Source organism: Nuphar pumila, chromosome 13 (genome assembly GCF_984573655.1).
Source record: "Nuphar pumila chromosome 13, dmNupPumi1.hap1.1, whole genome shotgun sequence".
NCBI lineage: Eukaryota > Viridiplantae > Streptophyta > Magnoliopsida > Nymphaeales > Nymphaeaceae > Nuphar > Nuphar pumila.
This window is the reverse complement of record NC_143261.1, coordinates 71,652,836-71,673,428: the sequence shown is the minus strand read 5'-3', so window position 1 is coordinate 71,673,428 and position 20,593 is coordinate 71,652,836. Positions and strand designations below refer to the sequence as shown.

Below are 20,593 nucleotides of genomic sequence, written 5' to 3'. Positions count from 1 at the left end.
TCAACCTTACTTTGTCTTTAAATTAGACTTTCATAAAGCTTTTGACTATGTGCATTGGCCATTCTTATTTCAAATGTTAGCAAATTTCGGTATTGGTCATCATTTTTCTGGTTGGGTGAGAGAGCTGGTCTCAAATGCCCAGGCCATGTTAAATATCAATGGTATTAGAGGAGACCGGTTCAAGCTAGGGCGGGGTTTGCGGCAAGGGTGCCCCCTATCACCTTTGTTGTTCAATGCAGTTGCTGAGGGTCTTGTGGTCTTGCTTAAGCGGGTTGTTGTATCGGGTTTCATTGATCCTTTGCAGGTTTCCGACTTCCCAGGTCATATTCTTACTTATGCTGATGATATGATCATTTTTGGTCGTGCAAATGTTCAACAGATGCTTAGGTTCAAGCTTATCATTCAGTTCTTTCTCTCCATGTCCCGACTTTCTCTAAATGAGACCAAATGCTCTATTACCATGTTCAATGTTAATGCCAATATGCTTGCAGCTGAAAAGAGAATTTTTAATTGCACTACTTCTGACTTGCCTATTATGTACATTGGCTTGCCGTTACAAGTGAAGCCTCTATCTTCAGCGGCTTGGGCTCCGACGCTTCAAAAAGTGAAGCGCAAATTGCTTTCGTGGCAGTCGTCTTATCTCTCTAGCGCTGGACGTCTAACCTTAGTCAGACATGTTCTTTCAACTATTCCAGATTTTTTCATGTCTCTGTTTGTGATGCCTGTGGGAGTAGAGAAGCAGCTGACGCGCTTGCTGACATGCTTTCTTTGGTCTGTGTGTAAACTCACAGGTAAGCGTCACTTGATTGGTTGGCGTTCGGTGGTACTACCTCGGTGTATGGGTGTTTTAGGCATCCCGGTGCCCAGACTGCGAAGCATTGTTCTTGTCGCCAAGCAATGTTGGTTGGCCCACCAACTGGATAACCCTTGTGTTAGTTTTCTTCTTGCTAAATATGGGGATCCAACTCTTATTTCGGTTCGTCTGGGAACCCGAGGTTTGGCGCTCTCGCACTTGCGTAAATCGTGGTTGAGGGCTTTAACCTGCTTTAGAGACCATTTTGAGGTCTCCGGAAATTTTGGTCAGTGGTTGCAGTGGGCGTTGGCTCCAAGCGGAGAGTTTCTCACCAAAAAAGTCTGTAGATCGTTGCTACCGCCAGGGGCTGATTGGTTGCCCGAGGATATGCTTTGGGTGAAGGGTCCTTCCCCCCGTTCTCGAGTCCTGGCTTCGTTAATTTTGAACGATAGGATCCAGACCCACAGTAATTTAAAGAAGTGGGGCATTCAACTCCCGAGTTGGTGCGTGCTTTGTCAAGCTGCAGAAGAATCTACGTTTCACTTGTTCTGGTCTTGCCCAATATTTATGGAAATCTTTAGTAGGACCTGGAGGCATCCGAAAGTATTTGTTAAGGAGGAGTCCTTTGCGCTATATATGATCTTGGGGCCGGTTTGTATTAGGCGCAGCAAGATGTGGAGGTTCATCTGGCGGACGTGGTTGCTTACCTCTTGGTGGTTTGTTTGGATGGCGCGAAACGATGCTCATTTTCGTCATATTCGAGTTAACATTCAAAACCTGGTGCATAAAATTTTGGTAGATGTTTATGCGATCTTGCGTATGCATCTTAGTGATCTTCCTCTCCCTCCTGCTGATGCTACCTATCCTTTGTCGCAATCTGGGCAAGCTGCTCTGGCGTGAGCCCATTTTATTTGTCTAATGTTCTTTTCTCTTCTGCTTTATTTATTTGTTTTGGCTTTTGTTCTTGTTCAGTTCATGGGTTCAACATTTTGTTGATCTTCATGAGTGGTAATGTTGAATTACTTTCGTCTTTCTCTCTCTCTCTCTCTCTCTATATATATATATATATATATATATATATATATAGGAAAATGGGTCCATGCTAAATGGTTTTTTCAGGCTTCTCCGGTGCTTTTTATGCAGTTCCAGCCCCATAAATGTGTTGGCATGGTCGATTTACTAAGAATCCACACCTGGATCATGTGTTTTCTATGAAAAAACGAAGTTTGGAGCCTAAAAAATTTACAAAGATTTTGGACCGTTGATTTTTTGAACTTTATAAAAACCCACAAATGTGTTGGAATTAAATGCTTCGAGAACTGATCCTTCTAAAATCGAGTACATAGATCATATCTGTACGGTCAGAATTTAAAAATAAAATGAGAAAAGCCCAAAAAACTTATTTAGCCCACGGTTTAGCACCAAATTAGTTTAGCATGGACCTCTCTCTCTCTGTGTGTGTGTGCGCAGAAACGACCATTCAATTTAGAGCCACTGGATTGTTTGTCAAAGTATAATCATCAGGATGAGGCTGACAATATGCAATTGAAAACTGATGAAAACTCAAGGCAATAATTCGCAGGTTAGTTGGTCAAGTGGAACAAGGCTCAATAAATAAATAAATAAATGGTTCACTTTTCTGAGTAGGCGGAACAATTGCAAACGAGGACAAATCTTTGGTCTCAAATTCAAGGGGCCAGATATGAGACATTATTTGATGAAATGATGTAAAATTGTTTTATGCAAACAAAATGCAACGAAGAAAGCCAAACGGATCATATTTCTCACATCCAAAGTCATCATGGATCTTGGAGTTTACTTGGAAGAGTTGATCAAGTATTGGAAGAGTAATTTAGTTCTAACAAGCTTTTGCCTAACATGCCTTCTCTTGGCCAGTTAAACACGCCTAAACTCTTGCAGTAGGGATGTCGATTTTATCCGATATCTGACCGAACTCGATTCTGTTTAGTTGCATTTGGTAAGCCAAAACCATCTCCGATTATATAATCGAATGCATATATGGTTTTGATTTTTTGCTGTCAAATCCAACAAATATCCAAATTTTAAAGATATTAGATTCCGTTTACATGTAAAAACTTGGATTCAGTACCAGTTTTTCACCGTCTGAGTCCGAATCTAAATTCGAGTCCATTTACCAACATTCGACTAGTTGAATATGATATTAGCCACATCCGACCCGAATTGATCTGTTTACATCCCCATCTTGCAGTCTTGATGAGCCATGTGAGCCTTGTCAATTCGTAGCAGTTGATTGGGAGCCTATAGGGTTGTTTTGATTAGGTTGCTTTAGAGCTGTCAATAGGTGGGATATTTTTTTTTGATAGGCAAGCTGGTTTAGGCAGACCCCTACGTGTAAGCCCTATGTGGCAGAGGGATTCGAACCTGGGCCTTAAGCTTGGCACAGGCCCCCGCGTACCACATGGATACCACTTTGGTGGGATATTTACTACCATCAGAGTGCAACGAAACCCACCCAAATAACAAGCATTTGGATTAGGGTCACTCCAGATCGAGAAAATGGAATTCCAAACTAAGCCCACATAATTTAGAATATATATATATATATATATATATATATATATATATATATATATATATATATATATATATATATACATAAAATATGTAAGAAAACACTCAAGTCAGCTGGGTCAGGTCAGATGTCAAAAAGAATAACATAGCCAAACCTGACTCTATATGTTACCAAGGTCGAGTTAGGATCGACCCAAATAATGCCAAGGCGAGCAATTTTTATGGTCATATCAGGATATCTGGGTTGGGTACCGGTCTAAGACAAACCCGGTCCATTGACAGCCCTAGGTAGGTGTTTTTTTTATACTCCCGCCCGAGGTGCAGAGAGCTAGCCGTGCTGGCTCAGCCTGCCATACTATGGTCTCTGTTCATGTCGGCATAAAACTCCGAGGGCTTACCTCTCAACACCAGAGAATCACCAAGCTTCTGCTTACTCAGGGGTGATGCCCATGAGATTTGAACCTAGACTGCCCATCAAACGGTCTAGGCCCCATCCCAGTGCACCAAACCCCTCGGATCTAGCCCTAGGTAGGTGTAGGCAACATCCAGAAAAGCAGAAAACAACTAGGACAATGAATGTTTGAGTTTTAATCACCTACGGCATGCATACCTTGCAAAACTGATGTTTGTGTTCTAATCACCTTTTAATCTTTCTCTATAAAATTGGAGTCACTTCATCCACCCCAATGACTAGGGCAGATCAGGGGAAATATGACTGCACACTTTTGGTGTGCTGCTGCATCTGATCACCCTCTATCTGCTCTTGGGCCCCACAGCTATCAGGCTGTATCCCAAAGATGGTGGTGCAGAAGCACAGTAAAAGAGTGCAATCATATTTCACCTGATCTTCCCTCCCCAATGACTCCCTCTCTCTGAGTTGCTGGATCGTTTCTTTTTTGGTGCAATCCTGGATTGAACCATTTTCTAATGATTGTAATCAGACGAGAAAAATGATTCTGCTTATAGCAAACATGCTTAATGAAAATGGTATGTATACAAAAATTTTAAAGTAAATACATTAACATGTTTCATCGAGATGAAATCCATTTTCTTACCTTAACTGCCAGACTTTGGATTGCTTGAATTGGACTGAATCAAGTGAGACTTAATTCCTTGCCAATTTGGGTCTCCCTTTTAATCTCTCCAGTTGAGTGGGATATTCATACCTTGTCTCTTTGCTTAGTTTTTGTGTAATTAGGGATGTGAACGGGTCGGATCTAGGCATTACCGAATCTGACTTAATCAGATTTGACGGAATTGGATTCAGAGTAGAATGAAAAAAAGATAGAACCGAATCTGGATCCGATAAGTCCAAAACCCGATATTTACACTTAATCAGATTTGGATCTTAGTCAGATTCGGGTTTTAATCGGAGATTTAGATTTCAATAAAAAATTAATACTGAATCCAAATTCATTTTTTAATAGGATTAGAGTTTGGCAATCAAATCCAAGTAATTGGATTCGGATTTGGGTCAGATATCGGGTTACATCCGCCCCCTTGACATGCCTATGTGTAGTGATATTGAAGACCATACTGATTAGGACTACTGCCTGTAAGGCTACATATACTTCACAACTTTTAACTCATAAGTTTCATTGCTAGACCAAAGAGCCGCTCTGTCAAAAGGGTTGGATCATGGATGATGAAGGTAACCGAAGTCAGGATTGGAACCAACATTGTAGGTCCAATAAACTTAGCAGGGTTGTTTAGTAGGACTCAAGCCCTAGACCAGTGGGCCATTATTGGTATCTTGGACCCACCATTGTATGTTTCTATAGATTTGGCGGGTCTGGTTGGTAGGATTCGAGACCCAAAACAATGGGACACTTTTCCGGGTATTTATACCTTTTAATTTAACTAAGTTCCTAGCCTTGCTCATCAATTATTGTGTGGTGGACCTACCCACAAATTGAAAATTTACCAGATAAGGTCTGACCTGGCTTATACTCAAAATCAGATCTGGTATGTCATTTCATTTCTTAGGGTCAGAACTGGGCCCACAATATACATATACAAGCAGCGGTTCTACACAGTGCCCACCAAATGGGGCACTTTATTGACTTGTTTTTATTCTTCATCCACTGTTTGATGTTTATGTGGCAAAACCAAAAACACAAAGTCTTGCAAAAGGTTGTCGATGGGTGGGTCCCATTAGTTTTGGACCTGTACCTGCATACAAGCTTATTTCTTGTCTGATACTCCACATCTTTTCGATCGGATCGGCCCAAAGATTAGGGATGGCAGTGGACAAGGGCGGAGGTGGAGGACAAGGTCTCCACCCCCACCCCCATCTCAAAATTATGCCCTCCACTCTGCCTTCATCCCCACACGAGTTTTGATTTTAACCTTCATCCCCGCCTCCATCTTCGTTTTATGTCGTCCTTTATCCCCGATCCAAAGAGGACGAGGCACGGTGGGGCCCTCCGATCCAATGTCATCCCTAAAGGTATTTTAGTTATTTTACCAACAGGATTGGGGACGGGGCGGAGAAATGCATAAGTTCATCCCCGCCTCCATCCCTACATGGGTTTTGATTTTAACCTCCATCCCCCCCCCCTCCGGTCCACTGTCATCCTACCAAAGATGATAAAAAAAGGTGATTCAAGGTCAATTCAATTTATTTTTAAATATTTTTAAATAAGTTAAAGAATTTTTGTAATATTTTTTTTTATTTTTTAATGACATGTCTCATCTGATGGTAAAAAAGACCGCTCTTGAATCTATTCGATTAGATTTTATCTTTTTTTTTTAAAGAATCCGATTGACCTAGTGAACGGATTTTAACAACATTGCTAGATCCTATAAGATTTATACCCCATTTGGTACTGCACAACACAAGTTCATTCCTCAACCTAGTATTACTTGACATGGACCCAGGTCCAGATCCTATTGGATCATAATACGTCCCACCCACACCCATGACCCAACCTAACCTAACACGGTGACACCCCTGACCCACTGACGCAGACAGTAGGCCAATCTGATTCCTTTGGCTCGTAGCTCGGGTTAGGTCAGGTTTGGACCCCACCCTACTTGGCATCGTCGCAAAACTATGGGTCTCCAGTGTGGGTTTGTCCGCCGTGCAGCGCCCACCGAAAGTCCGACCCGAAACGAGTCACAGACGAGTGAACCCATAGTATTCAACATTTCATTTAACAAAAAGCGAAAAAGTAATATAAAACAAAACGTGGGAGTGGGGCCCGCGAAACAGTGAGCGGGCCCCATCGCGCGCTGTCACGATGGAGTAAATAAGAAATTGCAGTAGATGAACGTAAAGTTGAAAAGTCTATTATTTCCCTATCAATTTCACAATTGTCGGACATGTCCCAGAGACTCAACATAGTATTGAATCTATTGATCAATGCTTAATCATGGTTTAAGGTGCTGTCTAAGTTTTAAAAAAAAACTGCTCAAAGAAGATGGCTGTTATAGCTCTACCACCTTTGTCAACGCAAGAAATTGATGGTGGTGCATGTGCTGGCAACCAATTTTCATCCTGTTAAGCAATTTTTTTCCGCAATTAGATGTAGATTAAGAAGGCTTATCATTTTCTTCTGTTGAAATTGTTTGTTTAAATCAATGTGGCTTGCATTAGCATTGCTATACTTTGCAGCACTTGGTACTCATACACTATTTCATGGGAATTTGATTTCTTAGCTTTAGTGTAAGTTACTTGAGTATTCACCAAATCAGGCCATAGAACGCCGAATTGGCACGCAAGCGAACCGGGGAACCAGGTCATGGTTCGGTTCCTACTGTTGTACTTAATAAGCAAAAGCCTCGTCCCCCGAGTAAACCTGCTATATAAGGGCCTCTACCATCGAACCATAAGATCAGCAGCTAAGTTGTTAGGGGATATCGGGGACATTATTGGTATTGTGAAGGGTATTATTGACCTTCTGGTGCCAAGACAATGGGACTGGGCATAAGGAAACAAGGAAAGGTCGCTCGCACGTCGCCCCCTGAATGTGATGAGAGCTTATTCGGCTGCCACTTTAGACGAGAAAGACACGTGGCGATCATATCTGAAGCCGACTCATCACCAAAAGCTCCAAGGGAATCGAATCCACGTGGCGGTTGGTGAAGCCCGTGCATTTCGGGATACAAAAGACTCTGCAAATGGCACTTTTTAAATGATCATATTACTTTTATTTATTTGTGATTCTATTGGTCAATGTCCCGACGTGGGGACCATCGAGTCATCGAGACGGTGCGGGACGGATATGAACTTCTGGTGATGGAAAAATGGATGCTTAACCAGACCCGGAACCGAATGGATCCTTTTTTTGATGTCACGACGTGGATGGGAACCATCTGAAAAGACCCGAATCTTTTGGGATAATAATCTTATAACTCCGTTTGACACGAAAAGGGATATACACATGATCAGGTGGGGCTTGGTTTTTACTTGTGGGAGATGGGTCCATGTCTAGGTCCGGTTTAAGATAACATGCACCGAACATGATCAGTCTACTTCCGACCCGACTGTTCCTGTCCATGAGATACGGATGTGGATAAACCTTTTGCTATGGTATTTCTGAACCCGTATATTGATCAACCGTATCATGAAAATGGATCGGCTAGCAACTTAGCTGGCCCGGACCCAGTTACTTCTCGACAGACTCGTGACTCGGATGCATCTGACCAATGCCTCTGAACGTATTTAAAAAGTCAACGGTCAAGCCTTACATTCCCAAAAAATCAACGTCTCAACGATGGTACGGAAAAATTACCTTCTTGCCCTGAAAAAAAGAGATTGGTTCGGATATGGGCGTCACCTGTCCTAAAGAATTAGCCTAACCGGGTTTGGATAAGCGTTTGGATGTTGATATATTGGCTGTGCTGAATCTGAACTAGTCTGAGGGATGTAAATGGTTCGGGTACGCATCGGATGTAGCCAATATCATATTCAGCCAATCGGTTGTTCGTTAAATGGGTTCAAATTTGCATTTGGATTTGGTTGTGAAAAGCTCATAGCAGGTCCGCTTTTTTACATGTAAATGGATTTGAATATCTATCAAATTAGAATATGTATCGGATTCAGTAGCAAAAAATAATAACCATATCCGTCAAATTTGAATATAATGGGATGTCCAAACGCAACTAAACGGAATTGAATTTGGTGTAATGTGGATAAAATCCGATTTATTGGCATCCCCACTTAATAGGATGTGGCCTCTTTCCACCCAAGAGTTGGATCCAGATACAAAACCGTGACCTTGCTACATACACTTTTACATGTATTCAGGTTTTGAGTTGGAATTCAGATTTGGATTAACGGTATGGTATCTAGCCCGTATTTTGTTGGGATCTGGAATGCTTTACTGAATCCAACTAAAAGTTAATCGTGGTTGGATATTTAAATCAACCTGATTCATTGACATCTTGCCTACAGGTTATCAATTATGGGTAAAAGTCTCACACTGTTAATTGTATCCCATTTCTCCTGATACATGCAAATCCAATTCGGGTAGCACCTTTCAAATAAATTGGATCTAGAAGAAGGATACCGAACCCGGATCGAAACAAACCCGATCCAGTTGCATGTTTACAACCGGAAGGGGTAGTTTAAACCATTTTCTCCCCAGGGTTTTAACCGTCCTCTTGTGGACCTTTGACCGGCAAGGAGCTCCTCGTGAGGGCCCCACCCGTCCTTCTAGGGTGGCGGCATGTCGCTTCTCCCAATGGACGTCCGCCACGTTACCGCCTCAGGTATTGTCCGCCCCCCCCAGTGGCCGTACGATTGGGGTGACCCTCTTGCAATCGGACGGTTGACAGGACGTGGAAGGCGGATCCGACGAAGAGATGCACGGGATTCTAGAGGCTTCGACGGGGGGAGGTTAACCTGATCAGTTAACCGCGGTTAATTCTTAACCACTGGTGGAGCCCCCCTCACCCCTTGCTTTCCGTCGAGTTAAGATTCCGAGGAGAGAGAGAGAGAACGAAGGCGAGGGTTTCCTCTTCTTCTCCTCTCCTCCTTCCGCCCTTTCGGGATCGTTGCAGACGGAAGAGATTCTCCTTCTCTCTCTTGGTACTTCTTCCCTCTTTTTGAGAGAGAGAGAGAGAGAGAGATCTTGACCGTAGGTCGCTCTGAAACGCTGTCATCGATCTCCAATCTCTGGCAAGATCGATGGCTGAAGAGATGACGAGTTAGCTAACAGAGATCTGTTTATCGTTCCTATCCTTCTATTCTTGCGGGTTTCTTCCAGGATTTCGTAAGATTGGTCTCTCTTCTTGTTTGTTTTCGTTGTTTTGGTTTGAGGTTTTGTAGATCTGAGTGTTTTTTCTGCAAATTTATGGACGGAATTGCTATGTTTTGCATTCTGATGGTTTCGCGATGTCCGATGCTTTTAGTTTTGGGAAGTTCACTCTTACGAAATGAAGATCTCTACAGATGTGTGCATATTCTGATTCTGGATTATGTAATGCATGTAGCTGGATGGGACGGGCGAGTATTTGTGGATTTGGGTGGAAGTTTCTGGGTTTCTTGTTGTATTGGTTGGAAAAGATGGAAATTTTTTAGTTTGGGTTTATAGTGCAACCAAGTGAGTTTCATTAGCGGGTTTTTTTCTAGCGATTTTATTTCGATTAATTACAGAGGTTGAGTATATTTTTGAGGATTGGACTAAGCGTTCTATTCGTGATTCCGGTTGCATGGAGAGTTAGGGTATTGGATAGATCTGTTTGATTTTATTGGATCGAGTTATACTGGCATAAAATACACGCTAAATTTCTGGAGTTCTTCCGTTTTTCATTTTTGGTATATTGTGAGTTTTGAGTTTGAATTGTGTAAGTAAATGGTGAAACTGCGGTAGAAATTGGGGGCGAAGCCAGATATCTTCGTCTGCCTATTATTTCGGTGTAGCATGTTGTTTTTTTCATGTTTCAGATGAATTCCTTTTCTTAGAGTCTGAACAACCGAATTGCTCCTTTGAGAGTTTTGATTTATCGCATGCATGATCACAAAGTGTATCAGATGTGTTTATATTCTTTGTGTTTGTAACAGTCAGTTGTTACTTGTTAGGATTTTGGTGTGTCATTGAATTTCTTCGAGAGATCTTAAATAGCAGTAATTCTCTTTAAGTTTTAACGATGGAGTGAATGCACAATGTTCTAGGGGGAGAACCAGTAACACGATCTTTTTATGATATGGCAGTGTATTGGTAGGGTTTCACGTTGCTTCAATGGAGTGGATTAGTTTCAGGTCGGTGTTGAATGCGTTCTCTACATGAACCACAGAAAACGATCTCAGTGAGTTTTTGGCACGCGAACATGTGCTTTTGTTTGTTTCTAATAGTTGTTGAATCTGAGGGATGGATGTAGATCTCAGTGTACTTTATTTAGCTGAAAATGGGATTTTTTGGGGAATTTGCTGTCAGTGTTGTGGAATTAAAGAATTTGAGAAATCATTAAGGAAGGATGGGTACCTCTGTCTTCTACCAATATGATATTTCATTTCATGGTTCTCAATCGATATTGCAGATTTTGTTGACTTAGGTTGCCAGTTGTGAAGTTATTATCTAAAGTTATTGTAAATTGCCAAAGACCATGTGGGTTGCTTAAGAAGGGCAGGATCCTCTATGTATCTCTTCTGTGCATTAAAGGTGAAATCTCCGAGTCTATTCCTTTCAGAAGTTTATAATTTTAAGGTCTTGGTCAATATTTTAAGAGCCACTTTTGACAGAGCCAGTGGGATGGCCAGTCTGGAAGTGGTCGGACCATTTTGTAAAGTTGGTTTTCAATGGTTGTGCTTTAAACCTTACTGCTCTTAGTGTAAGGTCTTGGAGCCAGGTTGGGATTAAAACTATATGGTTCATGGCTGCATTAGGTTTTGCTCTTCATTGTTAAACTGTTCCTGTCTGTGGGTGTTGTGGGGTCCTTAATAAATAAATTTATTTGGAGTTTTTTTTGGGTAAGAATTGGAAAGACGTGGGAGAGTTTAAAGACGATACCTATTTTTCTTTTTTATGGTTTTTGTCTATTTAAGAGACGGTGGTCCGAAACCCAATGTGTCAGGTGCTGCTGGGTGTGCTCCCTTGTATGTGGTCAGACAGACATGTTTGTGGACACATCTGACACTACTCATATACATATGTACTCTCGCATGCCTAGACCAATATACATGCATGATGTGACTTAGATTTTCATTCCCTCAGGCCTCACTTTTGAATTGATATTGAAATCCTTTTTGCATGCGTACAGCTTTTGTGGAAGCTTTCTCAATTTGTTCTAGGAAAGCTTTCCATCCTTTTTCTGATTTTATTTGTTGAACGCTTGAATCTGATTTAATCTGATGCAGTTTTTTTTTATGTATGATGTAGTGGATATTTTCCTTTTATGACAAAATTCCTTTTCCTCTAATTGCGTGAGTTTTCATGAATTTACGGGGTGTTTTTTAGCTTTAATCAAGGGCATGTTTGGAAAATAAGAATTGATTCATTTTCATATAGTATGGAACTATGGATGCTTTCTTATGCAACTCTATATGCAAACCAAATGTTGGATCTATTTTATTTAGCCAAAATGAAAATACATCCTTCTCAAAGCCATTTTCATGGGATTTAAACTTGGACCTCACCCCATTGACTTTAGTTCCCAAGAAAGTTTTTCTCACCTACAATCATTGCTTATTTTTACTCTCTCTCTCTCTCTCTCACTCACACAAACACAGACTTGTTCACTTAATCTAAATACATTGGATCTAGATCTTGTTATTACCAAAATTCAACCTAACTAGTCTAATATCTGGATTTGGTTGTTGATGCAATGTCTGTCTGAACACATTTGAATTTGAAAATCTAAAACCAAATCCAAGTTAAATAAGACTTCACTAGTTTAGGTTAGGAATTCCATAGTATAAATAAATAATGATAAGTTCAATATCATATTACCTTTAATATAATGCAAAAAAGCTTAACAGAAATAATTCATGGAATTTGAAATATCATGATTTATTTTCACACATGAAAATAAGCCTCTCATTCAAAACATGCGTGTGTGTGTGTGCTCGTGCGCATTTTCGCACATGTGTGTGTGTGTGTGTGTGTGAAGCAGTCTTTAGAATTGTGACTTTTGGTGTCGTGTTTCCAAAGTGAATTTACCTTTCCGTATGAAGCATTCTTGGAAAATATAAGATGTGTGTTCTGCTTGTTATACCATAATATGGGATGCACATGTACTTCTCTGCTTCTTGCATTGTATGGAATGAGATCTTGAAAAGCTAGGTGACCGAAACAACAAGCTATGAGCTTTATCTTAAAATTGAAATCAACTGGGCATAAATTTTATCTTCAAAGTGTCAATTGAACAACAGTTCTAAGCCATCATGATTTATGAACATTAAGAAAGTGAATACAACTTGGAAACTAAAATGTATGTAATGAGTAACAAACTTTGAAAGAAAGTGATAACTTCTAAAGTAAAAATATAAAGGTCATGAAAAACACAATCTAAGTTAGGGGCACAATGTTGACTGCTTTCATGAGGTATTGTGGTGTCTCTGGTCAACAGTGTTCATGTTGGTGTCATGCTGTGTCAAACATAGTGTTGACTGTTTGCATGAGAGTTGTGGTGTCAATCAACATTTATGTGTGTCATGCCATGTCAAACTGAAATTACTGCTCTAGCTTCGGAAGAACAATTTGCCTTTCTCAAACAGAATAGAGAAGGATTCATACCCCCCCCCCCCCCCCCCCACACACACACACACACAAAAAAAAAAGAGAGAGAGAGAGAGAGAGAGAGAGATTAAATGCTATGCTACTACAATAAATTGGAAATTTTGGAGCCATATATTTTCTAACGCGTTTTGAATTTGGAGCAGTAAATTTGAATTCATTGCTGATATTGGTTAATTGAGCTAATTTAATGAATTGTTGTGAGGGCAACTATTTCTATATGTGGAGATTGGAGGGCAAACTAGCACATTTTCACTTCGCCTATGCTTCTAGTTGTCAAGCACTTGATCTTTTAGGATTGATTAAGTGTCTGTTGAATTTTAGGATGGGAGAACATTAGTAGTTAAACGATGTCTAAAAGAACAGGTTTGTTTGTTTGTCCATAAATCATGTTTATGATTAAACAGAACAAATTTGATGTGTTTGACAGTGTTGGGAATATGGTGTGTTTGTGATGTTCATCATCACTGAGGAATGCCATTTTTTATCTATTCTGCTTGGAATCTCATGCAGGATTTGTTTTGATTCCACAACAACTGATTTCAAAATTCTATTGCTTTTGAAGCTATTTGTTTTGTTAACTTGCATTCGCTATTTTTCTAAGTTATATTGTTTTAGTCCTGTAGGGTTCATCGATTATATTCCCTCATGTTTCTAACTATTTAAAAGAACTGGATGTTTTTTTTATATTCAACACTTTCATTTTCTGATGTTCACAGAACATGTTACAGGCTTTACAGCTACACCATATGATGTATAAATGGGGATGGAAAAGGAATCTTCAAGTTTCATAATGAATGAAATGGCTTCTGCAATGTAGCAATCTTTCTGTTAATTTCGGATTGCTATTTTTATATCTTACTGGTTAGGGTCTGAGGATAGCAAGTGTCAGTTTTTGAGAACTGCCTTCATGATTGTTGCTGCAACCATCCATCCTTCCATCATTGAAGCAGGGTCAACAATAACATTGGAGTTCGTCACCCACTTGGGAGCAAAACCTTTTGTTGGCTGCGTTTCTGATTGTGACAATATTCTGTATTCCTTCTATGTCTCCTAATTTGGATAGTCCTGTTCAAACCCAAATGGCTGTTGCAGTCTTCAATGGTGCCCTCAGCAGTGAATACCATTGTCAGCAGAGAAGCGAAGGGAAGCCTGCTGGGCGAAGGCGTGTATTTGTTCAAACAGACACTGGGTGTGTTTTGGGAATTGAGTTGGATAGAGGTGACAATGCCCACACTTTGAAGAGGAAGATGCAGTTAGCTCTCCATGTGCCAACAGAAGAGAGTTCTCTAACCTTTGGTGATCTTGTGTTGAAGAATGATCTTAGTGCTGTGAGAAATGATGCTGCCCTGCGTCTCACAAAGAATGGCATTCACAGGAGCTCTTCTACGCCCTGTCTGTCACCTACGGCCAAGGATCTTCAGCACAGAGACCGTAGTGGTCCAATCGAGATATTGTGCTGCTCTGACAAATGCACCAAAACAAAGCTACTGGTTAAGGATGCTGTCATGGCAATCAAAAGCGGGATAGATCCAATTCCTGTCCGAGGTGGCCTTGGTGGCGCTTACTATTTCAGAAACACTAAAGGGGAAAATGTTGCTATTGTGAAACCCACTGATGAAGAACCCTTTGCTCCTAATAACCCAAAAGGTTTTGTGGGTAAAGCTCTTGGTCAGCCAGGTCTGAAGAGGTCTGTGAGAGTGGGTGAGACTGGGATGAGAGAAGTTGCAGCATATCTTCTCGATTATGGTAATTTTGCAAATGTGCCACCTACCGTTCTTGTGAAGGCCACTCATTCGGTTTTTTGCATCAATGAAGGTGTTAACGGCAACCTGATAAAAAACAGAAGCCAAGTTAGCAAGATTGCTTCTTTCCAGCAGTTTATACCCCATGATTTTGATGCAGGTGATTACGGGACATCTAGTTTCCCAGTTTCTGCTGTGCATAGGATTGGGTTACTGGACATCCGAATTTTAAATACTGATAGACATGCAGGAAATCTATTAGTTAGGAAGCTTGATAGGGTTGGAAGGTTTGGGCAAGTAGAGCTGATCCCAATTGACCATGGGATGTGCCTTCCTGAAGACTTGGAGGATCCATACTTTGAATGGCTGCACTGGCCTCAAGCATCAATTCCATTCTCTGACGATGAACTTGAGTACATAGCAAGGCTTGATCCACAGAAGGACGCAGAGATGCTCAAAGCGGAACTGCCAATGTTTCGGGAGGCATGCCTACGTGTTCTGATTCTGTGCACCATATTTCTGAAGGAAGCGGCAGCTTCTGGACTTTGCCTTTCAGAGATAGGGGGAATGATGAGCCGTGAGTTTCATGGGTTGCAAGAGGAGCCTAGTGAGCTTGAGGTTGTTTGTATTGAAGCAAGGCAGCTTGTGGATCTAGAATCATTATCTGATGACCTTGAAGAAGATGAAGTTGAAGAAGAAGAGAATGGTTCAGAGCAGTTTCAGTTCCATATCGACTGTGAAGAAGAATTCAGGCAGCCAAAACTGTTAGAAGTTGACTATCAGAACAAATCTTATAATGGTTCTTGTTCTGTTCCTAACTTGAACATCGGATTCAAACATTTCCCTGCTTCGAGTTTTCTTTCTCCAAAGGGTGGAAATGTCTTAAACCCTCTGTCCAAATTGGATGAGACAATAGAAGAGGAAGAAATGGAGGCTGATGAAGAGGAAGCGGCTGTGGTTACTGCACAAAATTCTTCTGTCTATAAGCTCTCAAAATCTTTCAAAAGCATGGGCATCACTGGTAAGTATCAGCACCATGGGGGCATTAGAGGAGATGACTCTGTTTCTGTTGCTAACAGACGGAGTGCCGAGGAACAGGTCCAAGCTGGGGCAAGCTTTGTGAAACTCTCGGACATGAGTTTGCAAGAATGGGGGTCATTCCTGCACAAGTTCAAGGAGCTATTGCACGATGCTTTTGTGAATAGGAAAGGTAGGAGCATAAACCAGAGTAGGCTGGGTACGTCCTGCCAGTTTTGAGAGGGAGAAAGAAGTTTGATGATGGGTTGTAGTTCATTTGTAAAAAAAGAACTGTTGAAGGTGGCCAGTTTGTTTGTAGTTCTAGACATCTCTTCTGTTTTTAGTTGCAGAATGAAGAGTAGTTAGGTGGTTGTATAAGAGAGAGATGTGGGTTCTGCTGCTGGTGTCCATGGTGTAAATATTTTCTTTCTTCTAGACCTCATGGAAGAAGATGCATCAGTAGCGTCAGCTAAGGAGATGCATAGGGCTTCCTTTTCTTTTTCCTTGTTTATTTCTGTCTATGGCTACCCACCAACACCAGAAACGTCATATGAATAAAACCAGAAAAAAAAATGTACAGAGGTAGAAAATATGAAGAGTACCGAGCGTTGTAACTTGGACTGAGAAATTTTTCTAGATTTATGAGTTGCAATATTTGCTGTTTATTTAACCATGAGCCTAAACTTGTCGTGCTTTAGCTTTACGGTTTAACTGATGTTGACTGTTGATCATTTATCTGCTCTAGTTTGTGTACTGGATTCTTGGAAACGTGTGGCTTAGCTGTTTCAAGAACACCATCTGGTTAGCCTTGGTCCAATTGTTGTCATGCTCTTTCAGACAGCTGGGTAGGACCTTGACTGGATCTGACCCAGGTTACCTGTCTCCAAATGCAAGCGGCAATTTGGCATAGAATGAAAAGGTGATTGCAGCATTCGCCTTGGTTGCTATTAATTGGCCTTTCAAAGGGTTTTTCTCATGTATTACTTAAATCTGACGGTACATATGCATTCAACACGTTTGATTTAGCAGGAGATCATGTTTTTTTGATTAAAAAAATATGATTTTTTAAGCCTTAAATATTTATGAAAATCTTACACCCTCGGCTCTTTAAACCTTGTAGAAACCTACCTGCGTATCGGAATCTGATGATCTAAGTTTCCTTTCTATAAAATCAGGCATATAGAACACATCTGTACAGTAAACATGAAAAAACACTTTGAAAGCCCGGCAGCTACTACCTTCTCTCTTATTTTTTTTTTTGGAAGGCGCCATATCTCTTATTTTATTCAACACTAGGGGCATTGGTTTATTAAAGCAAATACCAAACTTCTTGAGCCTTTGTTGCGTTAGAAGCCTGTTGGAAATTGCCATACGAACTGATACAGAACGTGTTCTCTCCCCCATATGAGTTTTGCAATGGACAAGCGTTCACCTCTGTCCCTTATGAACTCCCACGCAGATTTAGTGCTCAAGTGTGATGATGGTTGCCATAGTGTTAGATGAGTCCGGATCGGGTGCAATTACATGGCACAAAATTTGTGCATTAAGCACCTGATTGCCCTCCATCATGCATTGGGCCCCACAACTGACAGGCCCTGCCCCCAAGATGGAGGGTGATCAGGTGCTTAATGCACAAATATTTGTGCAATCATATTGCACCTGATCTTATCCTCCCTTGCTGCATCTGGATATCGCTACCGTACAACCTGCCTCACTTTCCTACAAGCCTGAACAGCAGGGCTGAACATGACACACCTAGTGGGGAAAGGATCTATCGATGAACTCACAGATATCTTTGCTTAGTAATTATCTCGTTCTGGAAGGCCTGATAGTGAATAGTGTCGGACCTGACACCATTACCAACCTTCCAAACCGGGGTCGGAGTCAGAAATATCACGATATTTTCAAATAGTTGTTATAATATAAATATACCAATAATATCATGATATTAAAAATCTTATTTTTATATATTTTAAGTATATTTTTAATTGTGTTTTGTTTGATTTAAATTTTTTATTATTTCTTTGTGTTTTCATTAAAAATTATTGTTAAAAGCTATATGTTTTCTATCCTTTTTAATTTAATTTAATTTTATTTTTTTAAAACATCCAAGATTTTTCTGAGATTTTTGCAAGAAAATCCACTTAAAAAAAACACTCTTGAGAAAAGCCTCATTGCTGAGCATAAGTTCTGGTGGTTAATATGTGATTAAGAAAAGATGAATGATTTAACTTGCATTTACAGGTGCTTCTCATTAGAGGTGGGGTAAGTTTATGCAATCAATATTTCATGCTAGATGCAGTGATCAAAGAACAAACTCTCTCTCTCAAAGCAAACAGTGGATGCATTATGTTTCCAAGATTAATCTATTCAGTTTATTTTGGAATCTAACACTAGTTATGTATTGGTGATTGTTCTATGCGATTACATAGATACAGACACCAACCAGGATTTGATACATGCATTTTCAAAATATTAAAAAAATGATATACGTGGAAACAAATTTTTTAATTATTCAAATGACTAAAAATATTTAAAAACATATTTTCTATTCAAAATATTATAAAAAAAGGAAAAAGTCTATACATGCCATAGCATGTCACAACTTGTGTCCATGTGTCCAGTCTTGATCCATAAGGGCTTGTATGATGGTTTGTCCAAGATTGAACAAAACTAAAGAACAAAACAGACATAACACATGTCCTGTCTGTTATGTAACAATTATACCACGTCTAATGTTTGTGTCATCCCAGCCGATAGAGGACCTTATTAAAGTGAAAGACCTGGTGAAGATATTTCACTTTAATAAGGCCAATCAAAGGTTGGACATATTGGTGACAATCAACCATTTAGCTTTATCAAGGCTCATATTAATATCCCTTAAAAGGCGCAATCCTAGTCCACCTTCAAAGACAGGTTCAGAGACTGTCCCTTGACAAAAAATTCAAATGTTTAAGTTCGCCATATTCATTCCATAAGAAATTACACTAATCAAATTTAGCTTTTTAATAATGTCTTTGGGCAGAGTGAAACACATCAAGGGTCCATTTGGATGATAGCACTAAAAGAAAAACTTTAATTAGTGACAAAAATTTATGACAAAAATAATTCGTTGCAAATTTGTGATGCATTAGTTAGAAAAAATTAGTCGTTCATAAAATTGGAATTAGTTACGGAATTAGCGATGAAAAAATTCTATCTCAAAATCTATCGCTAATTAGCGACAAAAACATTCTGTCTCAAACTCTATCGCAACTTTGCGACATAATTTTTCTGTCGCTAATTAGCGATGAATTTTGAGACAGTTTTTTTTGCTATTTTTAGATGTAAAACGGCCCATCTAGGGCACGAAATTATCTTCTCCCCCTGCTCTCTCTCTCTCTCTCTCTTCTTCCGCCGATCACCCCGCTGCTCGCCTTCTCTGTCCCCGCTCTCCGAAGACCCACCATCTGACAGCTCGCTCCGAAGACCTCGCACTTTTCTCCCTTTCACTGTATGCAGCCGCCCTCCCCATGTCTTCTCCTTCCTCTTCTCTTCCCCGCCCGCGGCCTCGCCGGAGCCGCATCGTCGTCAACACCCATGCCGACCAAAGGGCACCACCATTGTGGGCCGTCGTCGGCCTCTTCCCTCTGATGCTATCTTCCCCTCCACTTCTCATCTTCCTTTTCCCATTCCTGTTCACCCTCCCTCTCACGCAGCCTGATTTCCCCCCTTCTTTTTCCTCCCCTCACCTTCTTCTCTTACCCATTGGCGCGCCGACTGGCGGTTGATCCTTTGCCGCTGCTATGACACCATCTCCCTCTTTTTCCTTCCTTCCCCCTGTTTGTGCAGAACCAACAACGAGCAATCTTTTTACCAGTCGAGCCCCCTCTTCCCTAACCCCATCTCTGCTGTTGTGAGACCCGCCTGCAACATCAACTTTCCCTCATCTTCCCTCTTCTTCTCACCTCCTTTCTTCTTCGTTCCTTCTCCATTTGAGCGCAAACTAGAGGGCACCTCAATTGTGAGACGTGTCGTTGTCGAAACCTGCGACATCGCCATACCATTTCGACAATTCCCTCTCTTTCGAAATCCTCCATCGCAGCGGTTCTCCTTTGCCAGTGTCGGGAACCACCAGACTGCCGTCAGCCACTCCTCCCTCCTTCACCAGAGCTCCACCGAATTCCGTCCAGTCGGAGCCATCTCCTAGAAATTCGGTAAAACCCCATTTACCTTCCCTGTTTATTCTTTTGCTTATCCGTTTGAAAGAGGATTTTGGTTGCGGGATTGTGTATTTGGGGAAAACGTAGCCCCGTCCCTCTTTGTTTTGAGAAATCAGTTTCCCTTTTTTATTTTGAGAACCAGATTCCTCTGTATCTTGATATCACGATTGCGGATTTTAGTTTTTATGTGTAAGTTACTAGTAATATGTGGGTATGTTTCAAAAATCTAGAATTTTCTGTGTCGATCAAAAGGGGGGCCTCACCATTTCGAAATAGCATTTTTCTTTTCTCTTTTCTCTGCTGTCTGATTCCATGTATTTCCTGGTCACACGACCCAACCGAGGTTTCGAAAGCGCAGATGCGTGAGTGCGGAACCGACTGGTCGGGATTGTTATTTTCTTCATCATTTACATTGATTCATATTATATGATAGGAATCTAAATGTTAGAAATTGCATTGTATTGCCTATATAAATGTGTATTACAGGTACGTAGCAGAGCAAAATGTGCGATGCTTAATGCTAAGCATCGCATGCGGCTTAAAATATCATGCAAAAAGAAACAAGAAAAATGCAAATGCAAAAGCATGCAAATCGGGTAAATA

General features: G+C 40.7%; 1 pseudogene across 3 annotated transcripts; it reads left to right on the top strand.

Annotated features, from left to right (window-relative positions):
- The first annotated feature begins 9,292 nt into the window (after positions 1 to 9,292).
- LOC149818671 (phosphatidylinositol 4-kinase gamma 5 pseudogene) lies at positions 9,293 to 16,449 on the top strand (annotated as a pseudogene). 3 transcript variants are annotated; one of them, XR_016427378.1, is made up of 3 exons: positions 9,314 to 9,564; positions 10,506 to 10,600; positions 13,758 to 16,449. The product of XR_016427378.1 is annotated as a phosphatidylinositol 4-kinase gamma 5 pseudogene, transcript variant X2 (transcript). The 3 variants fall into 3 exon arrangements; XR_016427377.1 differs by adding an exon at positions 10,832 to 10,953 and having other exon boundaries at positions 9,314 to 10,600; XR_016427379.1 differs by lacking the exon at positions 10,506 to 10,600 and having other exon boundaries at positions 9,293 to 9,564.
- The last annotated feature ends 4,144 nt before the right edge of the window (positions 16,450 to 20,593 follow it).